This window comes from Hylaeus volcanicus, chromosome 1 (assembly GCF_026283585.1).
Source record: "Hylaeus volcanicus isolate JK05 chromosome 1, UHH_iyHylVolc1.0_haploid, whole genome shotgun sequence".
NCBI classification, from domain to species: domain Eukaryota; kingdom Metazoa; phylum Arthropoda; class Insecta; order Hymenoptera; family Colletidae; genus Hylaeus; species Hylaeus volcanicus.
In genome coordinates this window covers 31,120,299-31,145,275 of record NC_071976.1, presented here as the reverse complement: position 1 = coordinate 31,145,275, position 24,977 = coordinate 31,120,299, and the positions used below count along the sequence as shown (strand labels likewise).

Below are 24,977 nucleotides of genomic sequence, written 5' to 3'. Positions count from 1 at the left end.
AAATTTCTCGCGAGTGTTCCATCCGAGGAAATCGCGGCTGGAAGATCGGCGCGAGGCGAGGGGAGCGAGCAGGAGGACGGACCACGAGTTCGCACACCTATTCGCCCTTTCTCTCTCCGCTTATGCCCGCGAGCTCGCGCCTGCGTGTCCGCCGAGGGAGAGGTTGGGAATCGGTGGGGAATACCACGGGAAAAGGTAGGAGAACGAGTCCGCGATATTCCATCCGAGGTTGGAATTTTTCTCGCAAGATTCTTCGTGTGTGTTCCGTCGCGCGAGAGAGGGAAATATAACGAGCAGCGAGGGTAGGGGCGAGAAGAGTCGGAGAAGAATACGCGAGGAGTTTGCGGCCGCGGTTTCTCCCCTCGTCTCCTTTAGCCGAGTCGCGGGCATATCCAGGGGACGCGCGAACCAGAGATGGGCAAAATTTTATTTTAATAACAGCCGACGATCGAAACGTGGTCCGATTTCACGTGGGAATCATCGATCCTTGTTTCTTTCCGCGTAACACAATTTTTTCCTTCGAATGTACGAATCGGTTATTCGAAATTTTGTCCAGATAAAGAATTTTGCCCATCTCTGGCGTGTAGAACGCGTGTGTGCGTTACCCCTGCACACGTACGCCGCGTGTAGAGGTTGGTTCGAAGGAGGCTGGTGGGGAGATTGGAAGGGAGAAGGTAGGACGAGTCGGGAGGACGAAGGCAGCGCTATCGAGTGGCGGTACCAGGAAGCAACGGCGTCGTCCGTCGTCGCAGCAGCCGCCGCCACCGGCGTGTATCGTCGTCGCCGAGAGAGAGAGAAGTCCGCCGCCGAGAGAGTATCCGAGATATCGCGCGAGACCTCGAAGTGAGTTTCACGGAACGAACGATTTCTCGCGTTCACGCGATCCGTTCGTCAGCGACACGCTCCAATTTCCCGCAAAATCGACGATTCGATATCGCCTCGTCGCCGAGATAACAGTCGTCCAGGAGATCCGGATATCCCGCGGCTGTCCGTCGACCAGGATATGTAACCGTGTGCAAACGTGATCGAGAGCGACCGATTCAGGACGGAGTCGTGTATATTCACGTTTCGCGTGTGATACGGCCCGCGGATTCCTGACACGATAATAGCAACGGGGTCGCGAGTTCGCGAGTGAGGAACAGAAGAAAGAGGAACAGAACCGAACATTCCAGGAAACCGCACCTGGTGCTAGGTAGCCAAGACGGACGCGCCGATAGCCACGGACGGATATCCAGCAAGGACAGAGGCACCGGTACATCGAGGGGTGCGACGGATTTGGAAAGGTAAGGAAAACTACCCTGGGTGGCAAATACTCGGTGAACTAGTGTCTTTTTACTACAAATCTGCACCAAGAGGGCATAGGAGACCGTGTAGATTAGGAAATGCGATGTTAGCCACCCTCGAGCTATGATAAGCAAGCGTCAGGATTAGCGACAATGGATGTAAAATGAATTGTACCCTGACGAGGGTCCTCTTTCCAATCACAATGTATTCTATACGCTGCAATATAATATAGAAGTGTAATTAGGGAGCAGCTAGCCTAAATGGGTAGCAGCGAATACCTCCTACATTTCTGGGCGTTACTTTTCGGAGTAGCAAGCACGCATTCGTTGCTACCTGCTTTTGTTTGCCACTTATATAATCCAATTACCGCCTTTCTAATTATATTTCTACCTTTGTATTGTAGCGCGTTTAATTGATCGAGGTTTCGAAGAAAAACCTAAAACATAGCGGCTTTCACGAATAAGAAAAACGTTAGAGTGATGTCCTAAAGATTTCAAAGCGAAGAAATGTTTGCGGTTGAGAAGAAATTGCAGTGTTTCTGCATTTTTCATACAGCCGAGAGAAGCAAACCAGACGTAAATTAACGGAGCGATCGTTGCTCCAATACGGAGCCAAATGAAAAAAGAAACGAACAAGCTCGGGGCGAAAATAATACTCCGACTGAATGTTGTTTTCAATGTACTCCTGCCAAGTTCACTGCATCTCTTCCGCCGGCTATCAATTATAGATAGCTTTACCAATGTAAATAAGGATCGAGGCGAACGCTTTACCTCATGAATCTCGATGATCGAATTCGTCTCCCGCGGCGCGAGGATTCTCGACACCGAGTTGCTTTATCCTCCCCCGATCCGTCAGGATTGTTAACGAGGGAAATTAACGACGGCTACCTATTCGGGGTCCAAATATTTGGAAAATCAAGCGGAATGGTTCCGAATCGGTTGCGGGGAAATATCGTGGTAAACATTTGTTGCTCGCGCGCAAAGGATTCCCGTGAGATCGAGGACAAATCCGTGTTTGACAACATTCCCGAAGCTCTGTCGTGGAAAATTCTCAGAAATACGAGTACCAATCGATAATTTCGTGCCTGGATTATCTCGTACGACGCGAACAAGTAATTCGAATATCTTCGAAAATTTTGAAAACGTTGGTATTTGGTTTAAAATTTGAAGTTGTAACAAGCGGAAACGACGAATAACGTTATTGGACGTATATTTTACAGTGGCGAAGAACAAATAAAATTTAATTGGACGATCGAGATCCAAATTTTTCGTCCTATTACCGCGACACGCCCTGTGGCTGAAAATGATCTTTAAAACCCTTGGCGTTCCACCCCCGAAATAAACTATACTTATCGTCGCTAGTAGGCGTTCTAGGAACTACTAACTTTTCCTACAGATTATCTGCGAACGATGATATTCGTTCGATCTTAGCTACCCGTGTTCCGCGATTCACGTGGGCGATCAAACGTTGCACAACTTGCACGGGTCTGTGTTAAAATCGGAGATATTAATTAGCTTTACGGCGATTCGTCTGAGTAGTGAAACTTTCAAAGACGATCGACTTCCTCGGATGATTTTCGCTCAAATGGTTCACGGAAGCAAATCCCAGGTTCGTTCTGTTAATTGCGCCCAATTAACGAGCCCCCTTCTCTAACTTCCCTCGCATTCGATCATCTTTCGGGCCTATTCACAATCGGTTCCACCGTTTCTTTCGGAACCGACGTCCCGAAGGAGCGGTAAACCATCGCGCGTATTTGTCCAGAGTATCGCACAGTCATCCCCGCTAATCGTCAGGAAAAAGTACACTCGTATGGGTCTCTTCGATCGAGTAAAGCTACCGCTCGTGGAAACGGTGGGAGCCTTATGCAAAAGACATTAATCTTTGTAATTAGTTTTCGCATTCGAACGCGCCGCGCCACACTTTGGTACGGCTAATGTTCATTTAGTTGGCTGTCGACGTTTTGCCAACCCGACTGGAATAACAATGTCAACGGATTGTTAGGGAAGTGCGAGACCAACGTAATATTTTTAGTCATCCGTACGTTCGACATAGTAAGTCGTAGTAGATAGTCTGATATATTTTAGATGTAAAATCTCCAAGATTTAATGAACTTGTCGCAAGTGTTGGGGGAAGTAGCAATTGGGAAAAGTAACTATCATAGGTTAGAAGATGACTCAAACTCGGGAGTCGAAATAACCCTTACGATCCTTGGTAAACAGTGATCTTTGTTATTAATTCTAACACGATTTGACTTGGCGGAATCACAGTCGATCCACGTAATTCTAACGAGCTCGTCATGTTGGACTTGCGACGTTTCCGAGTGGAATGCGTCGCAACGTCGCAATTTGACGTTGTATCGCCAGAGATGGAAGGCGAAACCGACGCGATTCGCGCCGCGGAGCGCTTCCATTTCGCGATGGTATGCGAGGCGTCCGTATCGGACTTATTATTTCTGTGGCTTTCTCGTCCTTTTTACGGGACACTTGGTGCGGCGAAGTTTTCGTGGCGAGAAGTGGCCGACGACGGGGGGTTGGCGATATACGTCCCGTGTCCAGGCACCGAACGGACTGACGGACAAACGGACAATGAGAACGAAGAATGCCCCGCAGAGCCAGACATGAAGACGTCACTCAGAAACGGTAACGGCCACGACGGGGTCAGGTTCGACCTGACCGTTCCGAGCTAGCCCGAGCCAGCTGCGTTCCCGAAGCGAGTTGAACGAGTGAGTCAGCGACGAGCCTGGCAGCCCGTCGGACGTCGCGCGAGACTTCACGGATTCGAGACACCTTTCTCAAAATTTCGAGCGAAACGTCCACGTTCGATCGGAACTTGGGACCATGGAGACTCTTTCGAGCTACCGAGGACGGTCTGAAAGATTCTAAATCTAACGATCGAAAGACAAGTCTTTGTGCACCCTTTATTTTACAACGCAGACCCTTGGAACTAGCTTTATCGATCGGTCAAGCGTGGAAAGATAAAATCTTTCGTCTCCCAGAAATTAATCGCAACAAGATCACTCGAAATAGACCCGATACGCTTCTATCCGCTAGGCTTTCGCGAGATTTACGCGGACCCTATAGACGATATTAGTTTCTCGCAGAATCGACAATGAAAGGCGAGCCGCCATTTCAACGCATCATTGCTCGGTAATGCGGTAATAAATTAAAGAGCACGGCGATAGGCGTCCGACGCTAACGCGTGATTTACAAGCGATGACATTCCGTCGGTCGGCGATAGTGTTGCCATCGGAAATCTGCCACGGCGTATGTTTATTTTTATGATGTAATCGGCGAGCTTTAGCAGAGACGTTACGAGAATCGGCTGAAGAATGCGAACTACCCGAGAGCCTTGAACCATCTTCCGCGGAAACTTTTCCTCCTCCGTGAATATTCTATTTTGTATTCGATAGGCGTTCAAAGGTTTTCATTCAAACTATCTTCAACTAAACTCTTGCCTATAAAATAAAGTTGACAGTAGGAATGGGCCTCGTTCGACACGACGTTGAACGATTATTGAGCGCAGTTTCGACGGCTTCCACGAACCGTTTTCGTGGAACAAGTTGGCTCGAAGAGCCGAGTATACACAGCTACTCGTTACCAGCACGCGTAATCTAATCCTCTCGGACAAAATCCGATCTTTACGACAACTAGGACGGACAGGAATCTGCCGTCCAGTTAAGTAGATCTGTTTCGACGAGCACCTGTACCCCGGTCGCGGAGCATTCGAAAGGTTTCCAAATAGGTACGGGTTGTTTTTCCTTGCGGTCGGCGATGAAAGGACGACGACGACTGTATCCTTTTATGCGTCGATGGTGCAGTTAGGTATACACAAAGTTTGGGTCGTGCACCGCGAACAACACCACGGGCCCGTAGCCACAACAACGGACCCCCCGGTTTGGTTAATAATCAGGCTCATTGTCGTCTCTAAAAACAGCCTACGGTTTTCTGGGACTCGAATCCACTCCCTTCGGCTCGCAGGGAACTGTCCTCGATAGTCTCTGCTTTTAACCACGCTCCCGTCACTTTCTCTACCTCTACACACCAATTAGTGGTTTCGTTGAAGCTCGCCAGGGGTTCTGGTTATTCCGCAAAAGGTGCCAGGAGGACCCTACCCCGAAAACACCTGGACACGGAAACGGCTCAATGTTCGCCTGCCTCTCGCAGAACCGCCGCCTTAGCTCGTGCCGAGCTAGAATTTGCGGTGTTCCCGTCGAGCGGTAAAATGGAACGCTCTCCTTAATGACCGGCAATATTTGGGATTCCCAGAAGCAGAATTCGAACGAATAAAAATACGGGCGAGATAAAAGTTGGCCGGGTCGAGTCGGGAAGAGGACTTTCATCGGCGCGGCTTCCCGGATCAGAACGCGACCAGCACAAATCATTATTAACGACTGGCATTGTGCGCGGCCGGTGTTGTTCGTTTCGTTTGAAATATCGCGCGATGCGCTGGATCTTTATTAAGCAGCTTTGAACTGACCTGCGGTCTGCGACGACTGCCGCTTCCGAATGAATCAAAATGATTACCGCGAACGAATCACCGGGTGCTTTCGTTACATTTCATTCGATGAAAAGCAATTAACGCTCGACCGTGTATATTCGTGCGTATTTGCCCTCCCTCTTTCGCGGCCTATACGTTTCGGGGTCGTAAAAGGAAAACGGCGAACCGATGACTAACGGTACCTTTCCCAAGCCGTGGAAAGGCAGGTGATTTCAGGTTAAAATACATCGGCCCGTATTAGTTGGGAGCATTGGAACACGGTAAATGACATAATCCGAACTTTTGCGGAAAATATTATATCGCATTGTTCTGGTGCGTGCGAAGCCATCCCGTAGTTACCAGTCTACCCCTCGGTACACGTACTGCTTTGCATTTAGATATCATTATACACACGAGCAACACGGTTTCATATCCGGCCGTTCCGTTCCGACGTAACTTCGTTTGCGGATAGTGCTGTTAACAAGCGGCTGGCAACTTCCGTTTGCCTCTTGGTCACGTTTGACGAACGATATCTGTTTCGCAAAGTTTCGCAATGAGAGACTTCTTTCTCAATTAATAATTATATTTAAGAATCTCTCGTAATTCTGATCGATGACTTTCTCGGTGTTGTACGCGATTGCCTAGTTTTGCAACATTTGATGCTATATCGGTCGTTCTCGTGGGAACGTAGTATATTACGTCAACTTGTTTACTCATCCTCGCGAAATAGTAACGTTATTATATCGCATGTAAATAAACTCTAACTGGCGGGGATGAATAATTGTTCGCCCCGAAAGGGGGGTGAACGCGACGCGGTGAAAGGACGATTTGCGAGTTCGCGCTCGCGATAACGGACCCGGAGCGAATCGAGGCAGCGTCTACGATCGGTTGTATCCACCTAGCACGAATATCGTGCTCCCTTTGACACCGGTGAAAGCCTGACAAATCGTGCGGTTACGTGCGGTTTCGTTAAAAAGTGTACGTCAGAGAATGCCAACTCGTCGAACGCGTAAAAACACGCCAAGATCGATCGCGGTACCCTCGAAAAGAAGACGATGGCTGGGAAGCGATCTCGTAGATCGCGAGGCCCGCGAGGCAGGAATAATCGGAGAGAAGATCGCGTCGATTTGGGTGGACCGTTCTAGGTCTCGGTCGTGTCGTTTTCGGCCAGGTCGGTTTATAATAAGGCGCTATATGGAGCCGCAGCGCAGGTGTAAGGAGGTGTCCGGCACCTTAAGGCTTCCAGTAGGGTCGAACGAGCGGCATATTTCATCCATTGTCGCCCCTCAACTCCGGCGGCGGCACTTTTCAACTTTTTATAGAGATTTTTATACCGCTATATCTATACCGCTCTACGCTGTCGAGATGCGCTCGAACGGACAGAGACGAAGGGAGACGGAGAAAGAGGCAAGGATCAGGGAAAGAGCAGTAGGCGGAGGCGGAGGGAAGGTTTGCCCCATCGCGCGGGGCTCTGAATATGAATATAATAATGAGAACGGGTTTCGTCGTCGTTCCGCTTCTCCGCTCTTCGTCCTTCGGACGGTTTCGAGCTCTCCTCTCACGACTAGTCGCTCCTCATCGTTCCCGTCCTCTTTCCTCCTTTTTCCGCTTGCTCCGACCTTATATATATATACACACACACCCACACACACACATACATACATACACACATGCATAGGTGCACGAGAGAAGAGTCGGCAGCTACGGCAACAGCAACAACAAAACGAGACGTGTCACTGTACCTGTTAAATTGCCTCCTCGCACCGAACTCAACCCTGCGCGCGTTTCTCTGATGCGAGCCGATCCGTCGGACCTTGCCACCTCACCTCCCACCTCTTCATTACAACCGAACCGCGTAACCGCGATATAAACCATCGAGCAGAACGATCGAATCGGGTATTTTGGAAATAACGCTCGACGTTTTCCAATTCTTGAGAAACAAAATGTTGGTTCGAGTATCTGGAAAATTTCTACGTTGCACTTGCCACTTGTTTTTCTTCGAAACGTACATAGCGAACGTGAAACAAGACTATTTGTTTGTGTAAAGAAAAAAAGTCTCAGCGATCCGGAGCAGGTCGCTTTTGGTAATTGGAACGACGAGATTAATGTCGCCGGGAGAGTACGGCAAAGTAATTTAATGAATCTCTCGAGACTACGCGTTGATCGTGTTTCGCCGGAGCCTTGAAAGCTGCTACCGTATTTGCTATCAGAAAAGGATACTACTTCCTGCTGAACCGTAGCCTTCGGTTTCGTGGATACGGTCGTTACGTTTCGTTAAAAAAGAATATACCTCTTGATAACAGAAGCTGAGAAATTTCGAAAAGCCTCGAAGCGTAATTTGTCTACTTTCGCTCCTCTTTCTAAAGAGAGAGGCTTTAGAGAGGCTCTAAATTCTTTAATTGCGCGTCTGCCGAAAGTGTTGTTCCCCAATTAACTCCGGCAGCCATCGAGCGCGGATGAAACGGAACCGGCGCGGCTACCGAAAACCATCTCCCCGGGGGCAACTTATCGTAATCATCCAGCAGGCAGATTGTAAAAACCACGGGGAATCCTTTCTTCCACGCTTCTCCTGGCGGCGGTGGCGGTGGCGGTGGCGGGCACGGATTGCGTGCATCAAGCGCGATAGCGACGATAGAGGGAAAAAGCGAGATAGCAGCGTGTATCGAACAGAAGGAGGAACGAGGCGAAGTAGCGAGAAATCGTGGTCGGAGAGGACGAGGGTACGGAGAGAAAGAAGAGGCAAGGAATGTTGTACACAAAGGTGTTGAGGTGGATACCCGCGTGTACGCGAGAGACCCGAGAGGCAGAGCGAAGAAAACGCGCCAAGGTGGGACAAGGAGGTGGAAACCTTTCGCATCGGTGGGTGCGTGTACCGGGCTATCGATATATTACGCCGCCAGGTTGGTGTGCGTGCAAAAGGGTGAAAAGGAGGGACATATTTTATATTTATGGGTATTTGCCGCTACTGTGCTCTCGCGCCGGCGGCTTGCGGCAGAGGAGCTAACCGGCCTCTCTCTCTTCCTTTCTCTCGATCTCCGTTGCAGCCTCCGTTCGGTGCTCCTATAGGAGCTTCCTTGTTCGTTCCAGCGTCGGCCACGGCGTATACGCCGACGTTTCTCTCCGTCTGACACTTCGGACCGGCAATACGGGACACACAACCGGCGGCCGAACCATGTGTCATCTCCCATGCCATCCCATATTCCGTTCCTACCATGATATGCTCAAGGCTCGTTCCACGCTCGCGTTGGGTATCCTTTATGGGTGTGCGCGTTTGTCCCACATCTATATATAGACGCGGGGTGCCAGCACGGGGTACAGCCAACACCATAAGAACAGACACCGTCCAATTTCTTATCTGGATACGAATTTCGGATAAGATAATCAATTTTCCATCCGTTGTTGAATACAACGTTTTATTTCAATCGCAGACGGAAATTACATTTCGCATCGAACGAACACGCGCTGCCGAACGTCCAGTCGACTACTTATCGTCCTCACCGAACCGAAGGTAACGCGTGGGCAGCGCGTTGCTCGGAGCGGAGGATAAGCGAGAAGCAACCGTGACGATGAGTAGCATCTGCGATGCGCGCAATTTTATCCGGAATGATAGACGACGAAAAAAAACCAACGCGCGACGATTTACTCTCGACGTTCGATCCCGATCATTGAACAACTCGTTGCGGAATATTTCATTTCATAATTTAGATTCCAATGCGATATTGTTTGTCTTTATTTCGAGTTTGTATCCAGATAAGCACGTCGCTCGTCTCTGCGTGCTGAGATACTACGAGGGCAGATTTTTAAACTTCCCGCCCACGAGAACGTGTTTCCTCGAGGTTTCGCACAAACGAGATTCGAAGTCTGCTTCGCGCGTAACAGCTTCCATCGTCGCTGACCTCGATCTACGGAAGCGTGAACTCGGAAATTCCTTGGCTGATTAATTCGCTGCTAAAAGGCACGCGACCGAAACAGTCGGCAGCACCGAATCGATCGGTCCAATCAACGTTCATCGCGATTGGATTCTGACGGTACGCGACATTCCCGTGCCAGAGGACGAAGAAAGCAATCTCGTCGGTTCCGAGCGAAACGCGCCGTTATTAATTTCCTCGGACAGGCCTTTTCGTGGCTGGAATTCCCGTTCGCGGAGGGATACCTCGAGGAGTGATTTACGCGTTAATTTCGAGGATCCAAACGAGACTGGATAGAAGTTTCGAAGCGAGAAGAAACGATAGACCGATTTCCTACGAGGACTGTACGTTTGTTGGAATCATCGCCAGCAGCGGCACCTTCTCGCTCCTCTTCGCTCTCCTTTTTATATCGGATCGCTCTTCTTCTCTTCCTCCCCGTCCAGCCGGGACTTTTACTTTTTGTATGCGTTTGCCGAAGAATTTATGAGCGGGGTTTGTGACTCGGGCCACCGGGTGCCTCATCCCTTAATTAAGGATTGTGCCACCGATTTGCCGTCCCTTTTCGCGAATATGTCTCTTCTTCGGTGCGCGGCGCGGCCACGCTAATGACCTTGACCCGACGAACACGACCCGAACGATCCTCGACGAAACTCGAATCCGACGACCTTAATCTTCCTCTCGCGTAAAAGCCAAGGTGAAAGTTATCCGCGTTATCGCCCCAGTCGACGTTGGAGAACCCTTCGATTTTCTATCATTCTGCTCTGTCTAGACGAGAGCTATCAATTGCATCGTTAAAAATCTCGAGATCTTAGCTATTCGACGATCTGCTCAGAATTAGTATGTAGACGAGAAGAAGCAACGAACCAACCAGAACACCGCCTTAATCCTTCGTCGAACGCGAAGACACAGAGTTTCCCTGTTTCGACGAAACGAGCCGCACCGAGGCATGCTCGCGGAAAAACCAGCGGCTTAATCCGTCGGCCAGCCAGGGCTTCCCGTGTTCTCGCGCGTAAAAATTCTCCCATCGATGCGACCCGAGTCGTCGAATTATAACGCGGCGCGCAACACCTTCTTCGCGTGCCGTCTATCGTCGGAGCGAGAAGGACAGACGGGGAAAAAGAAGAGCGGGAAAACCGAGGACGAGAGATCGCGTCGAGCACATTGCGTGGATCCTTAATGCAAAGCGACTACGGGCGACGAACCGTGATGCACCCCGTCTAATGCCTTCTAAAAGCATCCTCCGAAACCCGACGAGAGGAGAGCTGAAACGAGGTTGAAGCAGCGGCAGAGGCGGAGACGGAGGCGGAGGCTCGGACCAGAGGAAATACGAGGAGCATTAGCAGCGCGGAGATTGCAAGAAAAGAGTGGAGCAAAGATAGGAGGAACTCGAGAAAATGAGAGGGTCGAAAACCTAGCGATCGGAGAAGCCCGGGAAGCAGGAGAAGGGGACGGAACGACGAACAGTATTGTACCGTAATTTGTCGAAGTGTGTCCAAGGAGAAGGAACCCACGACGAGTCTCTTCCCAAGTTCCTCCCTTTCTAAGTCGGTTTGTCTTGCCCCCGGCGCAACGAATCAGGGGGTTAACCTAGCGATGCAAAACACAACGCCCCAACCATTACGGCGAACAGTGGCATTCTTTGCTCACGGAAGGGCGTCGGGATCCTGTTTTTGGAGGAGTTTTCGAATTGTTTAGAAATTGGACAAGATTGTGGGGACGATGATAATATTTTTTTTTTTGTCGTATCAGCTTTTTTCTATATCTTTCCAGATCCATCGATTTCTTAATAAAAAAAAAGAAAATAAAAAAAATGGGCATTTAAAAAAATTCAATCCCTGAAAGGGTGAAAAGGGGTTGCATCGTGTTCCTTTATTGTAAAGACAACTTAGTTAGGAAATTTGTTAATCCAAAACATTGTTTACATTTGTAGTATAGAATAAGAATAGCGAGGATAGGGTGAAACCGCGGGGCACAGCTAGTATTTTGTAAAATTGTTGTAGATCGTACGAAGGAGAGAGAGAGAAATAGGCTCGGATGTTCGAGCAGGTGGATCGATAGGACGAGAGCTAATAAAGGAGTCACGCGTTTATCGCTGCGCGTTTAATTAAACGACTCGGTAATTCTCCAGTGGCGCGAGATAAATCAAGATCTTTACGACTCGACGTCCGGTAAACGTTAGCCGCGTTAAAATATCGTTCAACGTGTGACGAGTCGTAATTATGAAACGCGTCCGTTATCGACGGATTTTTTTCTGTTCCGTCGGGAACGAGTGCGCTTCACTCTCGCAGTCGCGAACGCGTCGACAAGTGATTATCAGGTGGCGATGAATTCGAAACACCTGGAGGACAGTGACATCGCTAGCATTGGAGTCGGCCAGGACGGCAACAGAATTTTTTGTACGAATGATAAGTAGTAGTAAATCAGAACTTCTAGCGACGCCATCGAAGGTGGATATCGACCTTGTTGGACAACCTAGCCAAGACGATCGAGAAAGACCACTCGAATGGAGGTGGTCAGCGGCGATTGCGATCACGATTTCGATCTCTCGCCGCTCCCAGGACATCTGTCACCCGCGGAATGGGATCTCGAGCAGTTTTCGTAGCGAAATAAACACGCGGACGGCCAGCGAAGCCTACCGTCCTGGTAACCGTCCGATTCAGATATTCAATTATCGGTGGCAGCGTTAAATCATGCGAATCGAGCTTGCGAGCGGGTCGCGTGATTACCATACGACCGTTCGATCGCGTAGAAAGGTTCGTTGCGGTGTAGACTTACACAGGAATAATTAAATACTGTCTTGCGAGTGTCCAGAGTGACAAGCCACAAATCGAACCGGTTTCAGCCTTAATAAAATTGAACGTCGTTATCTTCACCGATAAGGGTATCAGCGACGAGAAGTTAACTTGCCGCTCCGATGATTTTTGTCACCGTCTCGCGCTTTTATTCTTCGTTGTTACTGGAATTATTCGAGAACTGCGCCAAATTTTCATTGGGTCAAGTGAGCCACCGAGTCCCGAGTATTCCGGAAATTTAACGGATATATTGCTCGATTGGTCCAGGAAGTTGGAGCAATCTGTACCACGTGAACAAAGTGAACCACGCATCTGGAAACTAGCGGACGCTCGCGGTAGGTAAAAGTGTTCGTAGAAAGTGTGCTTCTTCGCGTGGAATCCTTGAAGCGGACCAGTCAAGATTACGGAGGTTCTTGCGGTTCCTTTAGTGGGAAAACGATGTAAACTCGAAGGGAGATCCAATCTGGAGGACCTCGCGTCCCTTGACGACCGACGCCTGCGGTGCGAGCCTTCTACTTAGCCTCCCTTCCTCCACTCGGCAAGGACACCTTTTGCCTCGCAGATGGAACGAATACCTTTTTGTACTTTGCATCACTTAACGCTTCGTCGAACGTTTTCACGTCTGTCGCTTTCCCGACAACGCTGCAAAGAACGACCGCAAGGATGGGGGCGTGTTGCAGGTACCGGGTCGCGAGACCTTCAAAGATTTCTCGAATCAACGAACTTCGAGGACTCGCTGTGTCCTCTCCGTCGATGGGCCATCTTTGCGCGAAATATCCGCAATCTTGTTTTCGACCGAAAGCGATCTCGCAGGAGGAACACAATGTCGTTTACACCCACTTAGGAAACACATCTTGATACGGCGAGATTAGAGTGAAAAAAGTGTTCTTTTAACATTGCCTCTTGGAATATAAATATTTGACTTTGCGGTATATACGTGTAATAAGTTTATCTCTTTGTTCTTCGTGTTTCGAACTACGGTTTATCGAATTGCAACATGCTCGAGTAAATGGGATATCTATCCCGCGTTCTTCAAATAGCTCGGCTCGCGAGCAGAAGGTGGAAAGGAAAGGTCAATCTCACGGCTGAAATTCCCCGGGTCGATTAAGATTCCTATGAATGGGAGCTCGAGCCGTGAACGATCGCAGATAAGAGCGGACGGGACTAGGAATGACATAGGTTCGACTCGATAATCTGAATAATATCACGGTTTTTGAGCAGACCTCCTCGCGCGACGAGAGGTCGAGTCACCCGATCGAGGGTCAACTTGCCACCTTAAGCAGGAAATATAAATTAATTCGGCGCTCTTTCGGGGGTAAGAAGTCGTGACGTAGGAGAGGGTGGGCATCCATTCGGTTTCCATTCATCGTTCTAGCAGGACTATAAATCCTGCGCCCTCGGGTTCATTGTCCGGTTCGACCTTACTTCGTGAGAACCGGACGCGTGGATCTTTTTCTGGCTCGTATATTAATCCTTCGTGCACTTGTTACGGCGAGCGCTGTGATATATTCGGTATCCCTCGTTGTTTCCTATCGTGAAATTTATCGATCTATAACCCGAGCTTTCGCACCCCGGTAATTATTAATCGCGTCGTATTTTTGATCGAAGGGAAGACGCGACCATTCGCGATCGTCGAATCCGGATAAAGAAAATATTAATTCCACAACTACGAGGGGTACGAAACTATCAGGGAGGAGATAGCCGCGGAGAGCTCCAATTTCTACCGATAAAATCTCGGTATTCTATTAGCGGGCAGAGTGGAGCCGGGTATTAGGTAACTTGCTACCAATAAACGAGTCGTTTGCCAGCGATTAATTACGTAGAGAGATAGCGGAGATCCCAAGGGGAGTCGAGGAACCCCCCGTGAAGGCTTTGCGCAGTCTGTCCGTGGAGGACCGTTTCCAGTCGGCGTTTTCTTTCTCTTTCGCTCGTCGCGATGCTCCGACGGGCACACACACGTGGCGCGATATACGCTATAGAGAAAAGGGCCGTTTAATCCCATTGGGAGTGCTAATCTTTGCGCGCAGGAAACCCCCCGCAAAATACCCCATAAACGCCCGCCGTACCACAATGGCCCGCTGCCACCAACCGTGAAAGTAGGCCGCAATGTCAACCCCCGATTCGTCTCCCTCCACGAGGATCGACTTCCTCCAACTAAAAAGTAACTCATCCAAACTCGCGATGAACTTTAAATTGCCAGTTAGAATTCGTCCCTAAAAATCACCCTAACAACCGACTCATTTCAAACACCTGACGTTCCAGAGTCCTCGACGCATTTCGCCCGCTTTCTCGAATCGACGTTAACGAGGGACTCGATGAAATCTTGAGAGAATTTTTCGAACGTTCCGACTCCAGAAATCGCTTCGACGCGGATTACGTAACTCCTGGTGTACTTATTATGTTGCATCAAGTTTGGACGAGATTAGAAAGCGAAGAATCCTCCTCTCCCTCCGGTCGAACGCGCATCCACGGGCTCTTCGTCCCCGACAGCTTTCGAGAAACGAGACGCCCCGACAGGTTGACGCGTGAGATGGAATCTGCGCCTACGAGGGACGCCCGCAGAATGTATTCTACGTGTCGCCGGTGTCAAATGGTTAAAAGACTCGAGACACGCCTCGCTGGGGAAGACGATTGGTAGAGGCGACCGTGGGGCTCCTATGGTCGTGCCTCGACTGCGTCAACTTCCGTCGTCCCATAAAACTATCGTGAAAAATCGAGAGGGTGGACGCGTCCACCCTCGAAGAAAACTCCCTGGCCTGTGTCACGTTTTTCGTAGCTGTTGTCCACCACCTGGACAGGTGAATCTTGGAACATTGTGCTCGGTTGGGATATAATGTATCCGTCGCGGGTCGTTCGACGCCTCGCGTCACCGCCGTGTCACCGGTCGGTGTCGTCTCTGCCCGACTCTTTTCTCGACTTCGTCACTTTTTAGTCGCGCTACTTTTCAACCGTTCCCCGCGCTAGACGCCCTGCGCCCCTGTAATACGATAGGGGTACAAGAAAAGTCACTTCGAGCCAAACTGAATTCCTATCGGGTTGCCTGCACGCGGAGCGTAGCTTTTTTCTTAGTCGAACTTCGAGGGGTGATGATTCCCTTAAGAATGTATTGTACTGTTTACAGTATCGGTACTCCCGACTTAAATGGAACTGGCCTATACACCCACGAACGCGTACAGATACGTAGCATCGCTATATGGAAAGGAAAGCCAATTTCTATATACGTACGTACTATGTGGAGAAATGAACGCATCGTTGACCAGCGATTTTACACAAAAGCGACTTCATGTCACCGGCTATTATTTCGTAATTTTTGTATTACTGAACTACTTAGTGATATAAACCTAGATACAGAGAAAAGTATATTATATTGTTAAAAAAGAATTAGAACCCGACAGGACTAAACACGACGAGCAAAGCTTTTCTATATCGTTCTGGGTTTCATAAATTGAAACAGATAACGCAAGTGCTTTACGAGTTTACTCGTAACCGGTCAACAATGCGTTAATTCTATCTTTGAGATCCCGAAGCAGTGCCTGGAAGTGTCGAGAAGTAGCGTTAGGGATGATCCTATTGAGTTAGAACCGGTTGAGAAAACTGCAACGTTCTGTTAATTAACCAAACCTCGACACGACCTAAAACTAAAGCTACAACCTTAACGATCGGTTACTGGAATCTGGGATAATAGCATTTAGATGGTGTTCGGGTTATAGCACGTGCGGGTTAACGGCGTCCGAATAAATTGGCGATTGTTTCGAAAAGTCGCATGAATAACTTGGCGCAAAATCGTAACGGTATTAGCCATTATTCGGGATTGTTCGTTCGGGTGACGTTTGACGAGGGTGTCGATTCGAGCGAACTCGTTACGCGGAAAATTCCGGAGGCAAAGAATCCGTTCGTAGAGTCATAAATTAGCCAGCATTGCGACCACGTGCAGCAATGAGGGCGATCGTAGCAAGAGAATGCCAATTACCGCAAGTCATTGACGTTCTAATGGGGTCTCCTGGTGGTAGAGAGGAAGGATTAGCCGTTTGTCGAATGCCGTCGATTCTGATCCTCCTATTGGCTCAGAAGCTACGTGGAAACCACCCTCGTTAAGGGGAAGGAGGGGACTCGCCGAGATTACGCTTCGGTTTTTCGGATTACAGCCCGATATCTGGAGCTTCGACGTTTTCCGCAGCTCCGGCCGCGCTTCGTTTCGGAATCGAGTTATTTCGGATAGGTCGCGTTCGCGCGATGTGAAAGCATCGATTACAATTTATAACGAACCGTGTTATAATCGTTTATGGCAACCTGTGAACGATCTTCGTCAACAATCCCGTCTCTAGGATGGGAACATAATAGCCCCCGTGCGATCGTAAAACTTTAACGATACCAGCCCGAGTATTTCCGCTCGAACGAATTCCGCTGTGTTTTGCTAACTAAATCGTTTTCCGGGACGCACGAAAGAGCTGGGTAATGGTCGCGGCGACGAATCGCGGGGGAACATTAAACTCCGGCTGTAACAGGATTTTCCGCGTTAGCGACCGACGCGTCCTAAAAGGATAGCGCGAACATCTGCGAAACGTTCGAGGCTAGCAAAGAATTATAAGGCCTAAATTGCTTCCTGGTCGCCCCGCAAGCTACGAGAGTTTCTTATCGTAGATGATTCGCCAAGTCCGAGTTTCTTTCCACGTCCCCTCGTCGGATAAGGCGGAAACGATCGGACCGAGCGTTTAACTTCCTTTCTACTATGATTTCGGAAAGTAAGGTCGGATCGAAATTTACCGTGAGATCGCCCAGCGGGTGCCCGGCGACGCGAGGCGTCTCGCACTTAGAGGCGGGCACCTGTGCTCACAGAAAGGAAAAAAGGAAAAGAAAACCGAACGCTCGGCCTCGCGCAGCCCCGGAAACGAAATTCGCCTAGCTGCTGGCGACGGTGTACATGCCCACATCGTACCCCTGTATAAGTATACACGCGGAGAATAGGGAAGACGAAGGCCCAGGACACGGTCGCGTTTTCAACGCTACGGATGCAACAATGGAGACTTCGATCCTCGGATCGAGTCGGGCACAATGAGTCGCTGACGTGTTTATATAGCTGCAGAGAGCGAGAGAGGCCGGGAGAGACGGGCCATACACGGGGCAAGCGTGTAATTTAGTTATAGATCAGTTTGTTACAATTTGGCGTTCCGATTGTACGGGCCCTGTAAACTGTGTTTACACAGGCCCCGATGATCGACGAGTAAACGTAGTTTGTTTAGGAGCCGGCCCGCGCGGACGGCCCCTCCGACACGGGTTGCCCTTTTTTTCACCCTAGCGCGAACCTTTCTCCTTATCTTTTTACTTTTTACACGCTTTGTCTCGCGAACCTCGACAGAGACGAATTCGGCGCGGATAGTTCGAGGTAGAACAAATGTCGCGACCGGGCCTGGGCTCAACCGCAGAGTTGCGATTAGCGACAAAGGCGTATCTATAATTGGGACATTTACCGTACAAAAGCTTGCGAGCACGCTCGGTCGATCGAGGCGACATAGAAATATCGGAACAATGCTCGGCGAGCAGTTCGAGTCGATGATTGCAAAATCGGTCAGCGGCTCTTGAAATTTTCTAAGCCGCGTATTTGAAAACGAGCTTTATATAATAACGGCCACGCTGCAGGTTAAACATCTTCAAAGGGCGGCGGTATTCAAAGCGGGGCGCTACTTAAGGGACCGCCGCCGTGGAGAGAGCTTTAACCCTTATTGCCGGAGATACGTTTATTGTCGCACAGCGAGCCAGTCGAACAATATTTCAGCCGTGCATTTGGAAGCAACTAGGTGTGTACGCGGTAGCCACGTTAATCCGAGCGAGATCTCGAGAAATCTTTTGGCTTTGCCAATTAGGGATTCTTTCGACGAGGGCCGACGGACGAAAAGAAGACGACACCGGGACCAAAGGAGACGAGCTACCGATGATAGAGAATACGAAGAAACGATGAAGAGGGCTGCGAACGAGGAAAGAAAGACGGTGCAGCTCTTCTTGCTGACTGCGTGCAGCGGAGAACCCAGTTTAACGCGGGCTTTAACCAATTCAATTCATAGGCTCGGGTTAAGCCAGGATTTGTGGCTTAGCACTGATGGTGTTTGCTACCACCACGAGAGATTTAACTGTTTCTGCGGCAGACCGTCCTCGGACCGCCGGCCAGGTAGAGGTATGTGTGTTATACGTACGCGCGGACGACACCGAACCATCGGTTTTCCGTCGCGAATGCAACAAACTGCAACCTGTTTCCTTTGGGTAATCGTCTCGAGGGGGGGAAAGAGAGAGAGAACCGAGATTATTTTCAGCCGTCGATGCCGAGTCTCGAGTCACCGGGAGAACGTTTCCCCGTCCTCTGTTTCAGAGGAGACGAATGGAACGACGCGCGATCCAAGCGAAAAATTAGAAATCGTCGTTGTTGCTTCTGGAGAAACGTTGCCCCGTACGCGTACACGATCGGAGGGGGCTATAAATTCTAGCGAAACTTTTTCTCTCAATTAGAACACGACACCGGGATCGCCGGAGGACGAGGCTCGAGAGGCGTTTTGGGGGCGTGGTGGGTAGCCATTAACCCGAAACCAGCGTTCGAAAGGTCGCTTTTGATCGCGGAGACGTTCAAGAATGCGCCACAATACGCGCTGTGTTCTGCATAAAAATAATTATAACTTTGCCTAATATATAACGAGAGGCGGTCCCGACGCAGCCCATTTCTCAATCCTTTCGCCGACCTCCCCAATCAGTGGGGTATAAAATAATTTGTATATAGCGCCTGAACTCGTCTGTCAGTGTTTATTGTTTTTTTATTGCCTTTGTTTCACCTTTTAATTCGATTAGCCTTTACGCGCTACCTAATGTGCGGTTGACCCAGCCAGTTTGTGAAGCAGCGATTCGCTAAACTTATCTCGACACATTGTCGATCAATCGCGAGTAAACTCGTGTTTGCGCTTCCTGTCGGTTTCTAATTCTTTTTCAACAATAGAATGTACTTTTCAATTACGAAATAATAGCCGGCGACAGAGTCCGTTCTGTGTAAAGTTCCCGGTCACGATGCGTTAAAGCGAAGACTGCTAAATTAATTCTTTTTTAAATTATTCAGATCGATAAATACCTCTAATCTCGAATATATTTTAGTATGCTTCGGTTGTCGGTAGTTTTAATATTAACAGTGTCGTATAAAATTTACCGAGTGCACGTACAAAGGCGCATGTATGCAATTTGTTATATAACATTTTCCCGACGTTGGCATTAAAGCGACTCCAATTAAAGTTTCGCAAAGAACGATTTCGCGTATCGCGTCTGCCTTTCACTCGCTTTCTGCGTGACCCGCGAGTACGCGAATGATCTATTCTCTTCTTTCACGGGGTAAGATCATTAATAAACGTTGTTCCCGCGAAAGTTGGACGGGGGCACGAGACGGATGCATTCGACGACGAGTATCTATTTGGGAATTGTCGCGGGCACGATCGATACATTTTTTGGGTTCTTCGCGCGAAACGCAATTTTTCGCCAGCGTTGTTACATACCTGACTTTTGGGGCATATCGAACTATCGAAAATTGCTCAGCTCTTTGCGCATCCTGCACCCACCCACGTGCGCTAATTTCGATTCAAAGCCTGCGATATCGACGGTGCCTTTGTGTCGGCAAGCTTCCTCCCGCAAATTGCTTTTTTCGACGTTACAAAGAGAGATAACGATGGTAATAGCGAACTTTATTTTTATTTTATTTTTGGAGCGAATTTCCGCTCTCGATGCGAGCTCGTCGGACAAGAAACGAGGAAAGTTTTAACTCCAACGGTTTGTATAAAAAAATATGAGATAACCCGTATCAAATTTTATATCGGTGAGTCCCCAAAAAATATCGCGTATTTTTACAGTATATTATTAAATTTAGGATCCGAACTATAATTGTACAATGAAACCTAAGATTCGCTGTATAGCTCAGATCTTGCTCCGTCGATGTTTCTTGAACAGTGTTGGAGTTTTTGTGCAAGGGGGTCATTCAACAGCGATGACAACGTCAAACATGAATGAGCGAGGTTTTTTGCATTCAGAGAACCAACGTGGCAGTGCCGAGGAACACAGTTGCATTCAAAACGATGGCAGACGACCATAACTCATCATACTTAAAATTACTTTTTGTTGAAGCCACGATTTAGCGAATTATAGTTGCGAAACGAGTGATATTTTTGGGGCGTTCCGATACGCGTTGATATCCTTGAAAAAGTTAGAGCGTATGGGACATAGAAATTCTTTCGTTTCTTTAGGGAGGGTCTTCCAAAAAGGTGAAACTGTTCTATGAATTTTCGCCGACGAATATACGCGCGATACGAGAATATCGTCGGTGGCATTCGACCGAAAGCAAGGAATTTTTTTTGATCGCGGCACGAATTACGCTCCAGCCTGTATACCTCAGAAATGTCTGTCGCGGTGGTGGCGGAACGCATCGGAGAAAAATATTCCGCCCAGCGTTTGTTGTACCGCGGTGAGACTTCATCGACGAGGCACACGCGCTTAAAAAGCGAGCCGGACCGAGTCCGGTAGGAACGAAGGTGTAGCGGGCCGCATCGGTGTGCGTCGTGGCTCGATGGTAAATATGTGCCCGGCACGGCACATATGTATCCGCACATAGCAGCCCAGTTGGGCCTCTAATGATGATCTACGGTTAGCTACCGCGCACAGCTTCTATAAACCTCCTAATTTCTCCTCTATAAATTCGTCGAGGAAGGCCGGGGACGGGGCCCTCCTTCCACCCGTGGCTTTCTCGTGGTTTTTACTCTTCCGCAGGGTTCCCGCGAGCCGACGCGACCGATCGGTCCCATCTCTCTTTCCCACAAGCCGTCGTAAATACGCAACTGTATTTAAAGCGCCGTGCGTGTGTTGTCGGTTCGGCCCTGTCCACGAGACGTCTATGCGCCGGCTTCGTACACGAGCGCGGATCATTCATTATTTACCGCCGCTTATGCGCTTGCCTTCGCGAAGATACCGAACGGAGAAGGGTAACGGCGAACAAAAAAAGAAACAGAGAGAAAGGAGCTCCGGTTCCACGATATTAAGGGAGAGTCGCCTGACGCGCACCGCTCGACAAAATCGTTCTTCGATTTCTTTGTCATTGCTGCACGCGGACACAGCTCGTTCGCGATATAAATATTTTAAACAACCGAGCGCGATTCGTATCGCACAAAATCGTAACGATTTCACGGAACGAAATTTTCAGAATTCCAAGAATTAGGAATACCGATGATACCGTATGCGGTACTATTCTACACGGACACGTTTTCATTAAAAAGGGGTAAGTCGCACCACCAAGGTATAAAGTTTCTTGAACCGTACCGGTACGATCGCTTCGTTTCTCTTCGAAGAAGACTGGTTTGTGCTCCGCAATGAAGCACGTATAAAAAACACGATCCATGGCATGTGCGTTATGGGTTCCTAAAAGTTACGGAGGCGTACGGAAGAAGACAACCGCGACTTACAAAATGAAGATGATTTATCGACGAAAACAGGAAAGAGTGGTTCACGGTGAGTAATATTAACATTCGGACGGTTCACAATTTTCATTTCGTCGCTTTGTAACTTTGGCCGAACATTAAAGTTATTCGCTGTAGCTGCACAGAGAGAAGAAACAATGCGGGGTGCTTTCGAGATAGGGTTGGGTTTAAACTGAAATGTTGCTTTCGCGCATTCTACAATAAACGAATTCGATATTTCTCGAGATACTTGTATCTTAAGGACAACCTTAGCGACCCTCCTGTACGAGCGACAAAAGCGAGACTCAAAGCCTGTTTTTTTTCTTTTGAATGCCGCCTGAAGAAACACAGCCGGGCAGAAATCGGCGAAGTTTGTTGTTCTTATTTTCTTGGAACTGGAGCCCATATTCGGTGGAGCATCGCGTATATATTTTTGTCCCCGGCGATTCTCACGTTCGGTGGAATGAACTCGGCTCGCGTTTCGCTCGATGGCTCGACATTGACGATCGATGCGCGGATATTTCTGGAATTTGGAATCGGATCGGGATGGGAGGCAAGCATCGAAGAAATCCGCGGTGATATCGTGTAAACCGGTTACGCGAACGCCATTGGAATTCGAGTGAAAGTAATGAAGTCGAGATGAAGCACACGACGCGAGGACGCTTTTGAACCGTGACTAGATGGAAAGGAATTACTTTCGATACAACTATAAAACTTGATTGGACGTTAATGAATATCTCAATTCCCGTGGTCGACGCCCTGAGTTAATAGCGAGTTTATCGCTCATCAATTCTGATTTCGACTGCTCCCTGTGAACCGTAACGATGCGAAGCATCGAATCACGATGCGCCGTTAACGATCGGCTATGAAAGTGGAAGCCGGCTACGGAAACGAAATCGAATCGAACGTTTCTCGGATAATCGAAAAGTATCGATTGACGGTACCCTTATTTATCGATGGAGACCACTCGGGGCTCGCAGACGGCGCAACGAATAAAGGAACTCGGGAATTTCGTTGACAGATATGTTTATTGGCTCGTTATTTTGCGTACGAAAAGTAGTGGGAATACTGTTCGGAACGTTAACGCAGACGCGCAGGTAATAAAAGCGAGAAGTAACGGGGGCTGCGGTACCCACGACATTATTTTCCTTACCGTAATCATCGTGGTTATAAAAGCACCGAAAGAGAGGTAGAGTCGATTGCAGGGAATATTTTGAGCCTGCAATATAACTCGTTTATTGCGTCTTCGATGATTTTTCCAAACAAAGTTGACTCATTTCGGAGAAATGAGACGCTGCTTTGCGTTTCGCCATTTGTTCTTTCGCGTATAAACAGATTATTAATTTTTTTTTTTTAATGGAAACTAGAAAAAAAGAAGAAAAAACTACGAGCGAAAATTGTTTTGATCTCCCGCAAATCAACCATATCGGAGCCGACTGGGTTCTACGAAGCGACTCGTCATCGAATGACGAAAATTTCGATAGGGAGCGACAAAGTTCGTTCCCTTATGGTCCAGGAGGGATCGAAGGGCGAATAGGGAAGCTGGAGGAGGGAAAACATCAGGGCGGAGCCTGAACACAGGAGGAGGAATAAAACGCGCAAACTCGATACACGCCTCTCGCTCTCTCACTCGTTTCTCCCGCTTCTCTCTTCGAGCAAGCCACCCCATCCGGTTTTCCTCTTTTCACCTTTATATAGATTTTTTACCTAGTCGATTCTGCTTCTTCCTCTCGTTCGGCGAGGCTTGCGCAAACTTGTCTATGCAGACTATCTTTCTCTCGCGAGCACCGAGTCGTCGCAAAACTGTTTCTTCTCGCAATGCAAACTACTACGCTCGCTTCATTCGGAACAGGTCAATTTCGATTCGCGAGAATGATCAACGTTGGAGCTCGGTCCAACCGAACGCGGATAGAAAAACGTTTTCGGTGTACGTTAGGCTCGTTCCGCATCAAATTTCCTCGACCGATATAAACGTTAAACATGTTGTGCTGATGTTTAGGCTATGTGTTCAAGGTTTTGCACTCGAGCCGCCCGAGCGACTACATATATGGTATATACGTCATATACATATACTACGTTCTTAGGACGAACCAGCGCACGAGAATATATATGTATACATATATATATGTATATATACATATGTATCTATACCAAGATTACTGGTGACATCCTATGGATCTGCCAGCTATTATTCTCAAAGATTGCGACTCTTTTACCATCGTCTACTACATCCAGATTTTTTCATTTCACCGAGGGTCATTTCACTCGTAGGATGTCACCGTTATCTTACAAGTTTTTAGTGTCTAGATAATCTTACCTTGTACAGCAAACGACTGGTGTCTGGTCGTTGGAGATCAAGAGCCTGGGGTCGATAATGTATGTCCCGGGTCCCTCGACGTAATCCATAGGTGGAATCAGGAACTAATCCAATGGCACTTTAATTACGCTTCTTGTATACACAAGAATACACTAGCACACTCTCGAATAGCAACTACCTTTCGGACTTGCTAATATGACACGATAAAGTTTAATTAATTATATGTATTTGTAAATTCACATTTATTAATGATACATTTAATTAGACGATCCCTCGTTAGTTATCTGGCTCAATTAGAAGCAATAACCCTTTACGAAAAGACAGTTTTCAATCCCTCGTTGACTACCGTGATAGGTATGCGAGACGGTTGGAATATTTCGTAAAGAATGCAAATGACGATGCGTGCCGAGCATTCATTCGTAATATCGTCTACGAAACATTAAGTAAATGGAAAATATTTTAATCCCTCTTATAATGAATAAGCTAAATTTCTGGAAATCCCATTCATTATCGTTACAATAAATTGAATACGTATAAATCTGTTCCACGAAAGGGGAAAATTTGAAGGAGGTACGAATTGCGCGAGCGAGAGAGAGATGAAGATAGATGACAGATACTCAGGTATACAAGGTATTAGCGGTGCGAGTTCTTACAGACTGGTTACCGACACCCTGTAATGTTTACTATGGTTAGTTAATACCCGGAAGGACGTCGACAGACAATGTTCGCTTGAATA

General features: G+C 48.3%; 1 protein-coding gene across 1 annotated transcript in view; it reads left to right on the top strand.

Moving 5' to 3' along the window:
* Positions 1-372: 372 nt before the first annotated feature.
* LOC128878294 (homeobox protein OTX2-like) overlaps positions 373-24,977 on the top strand; it is a 42,969-nt gene continuing 18,364 nt past the window's right edge. The window contains exon 1 of the mRNA XM_054126384.1: positions 373-1,283. The gene's annotated coding sequence lies outside the window, so the exon portion shown is untranslated. The remainder of the gene's footprint in view (positions 1,284-24,977) is intronic.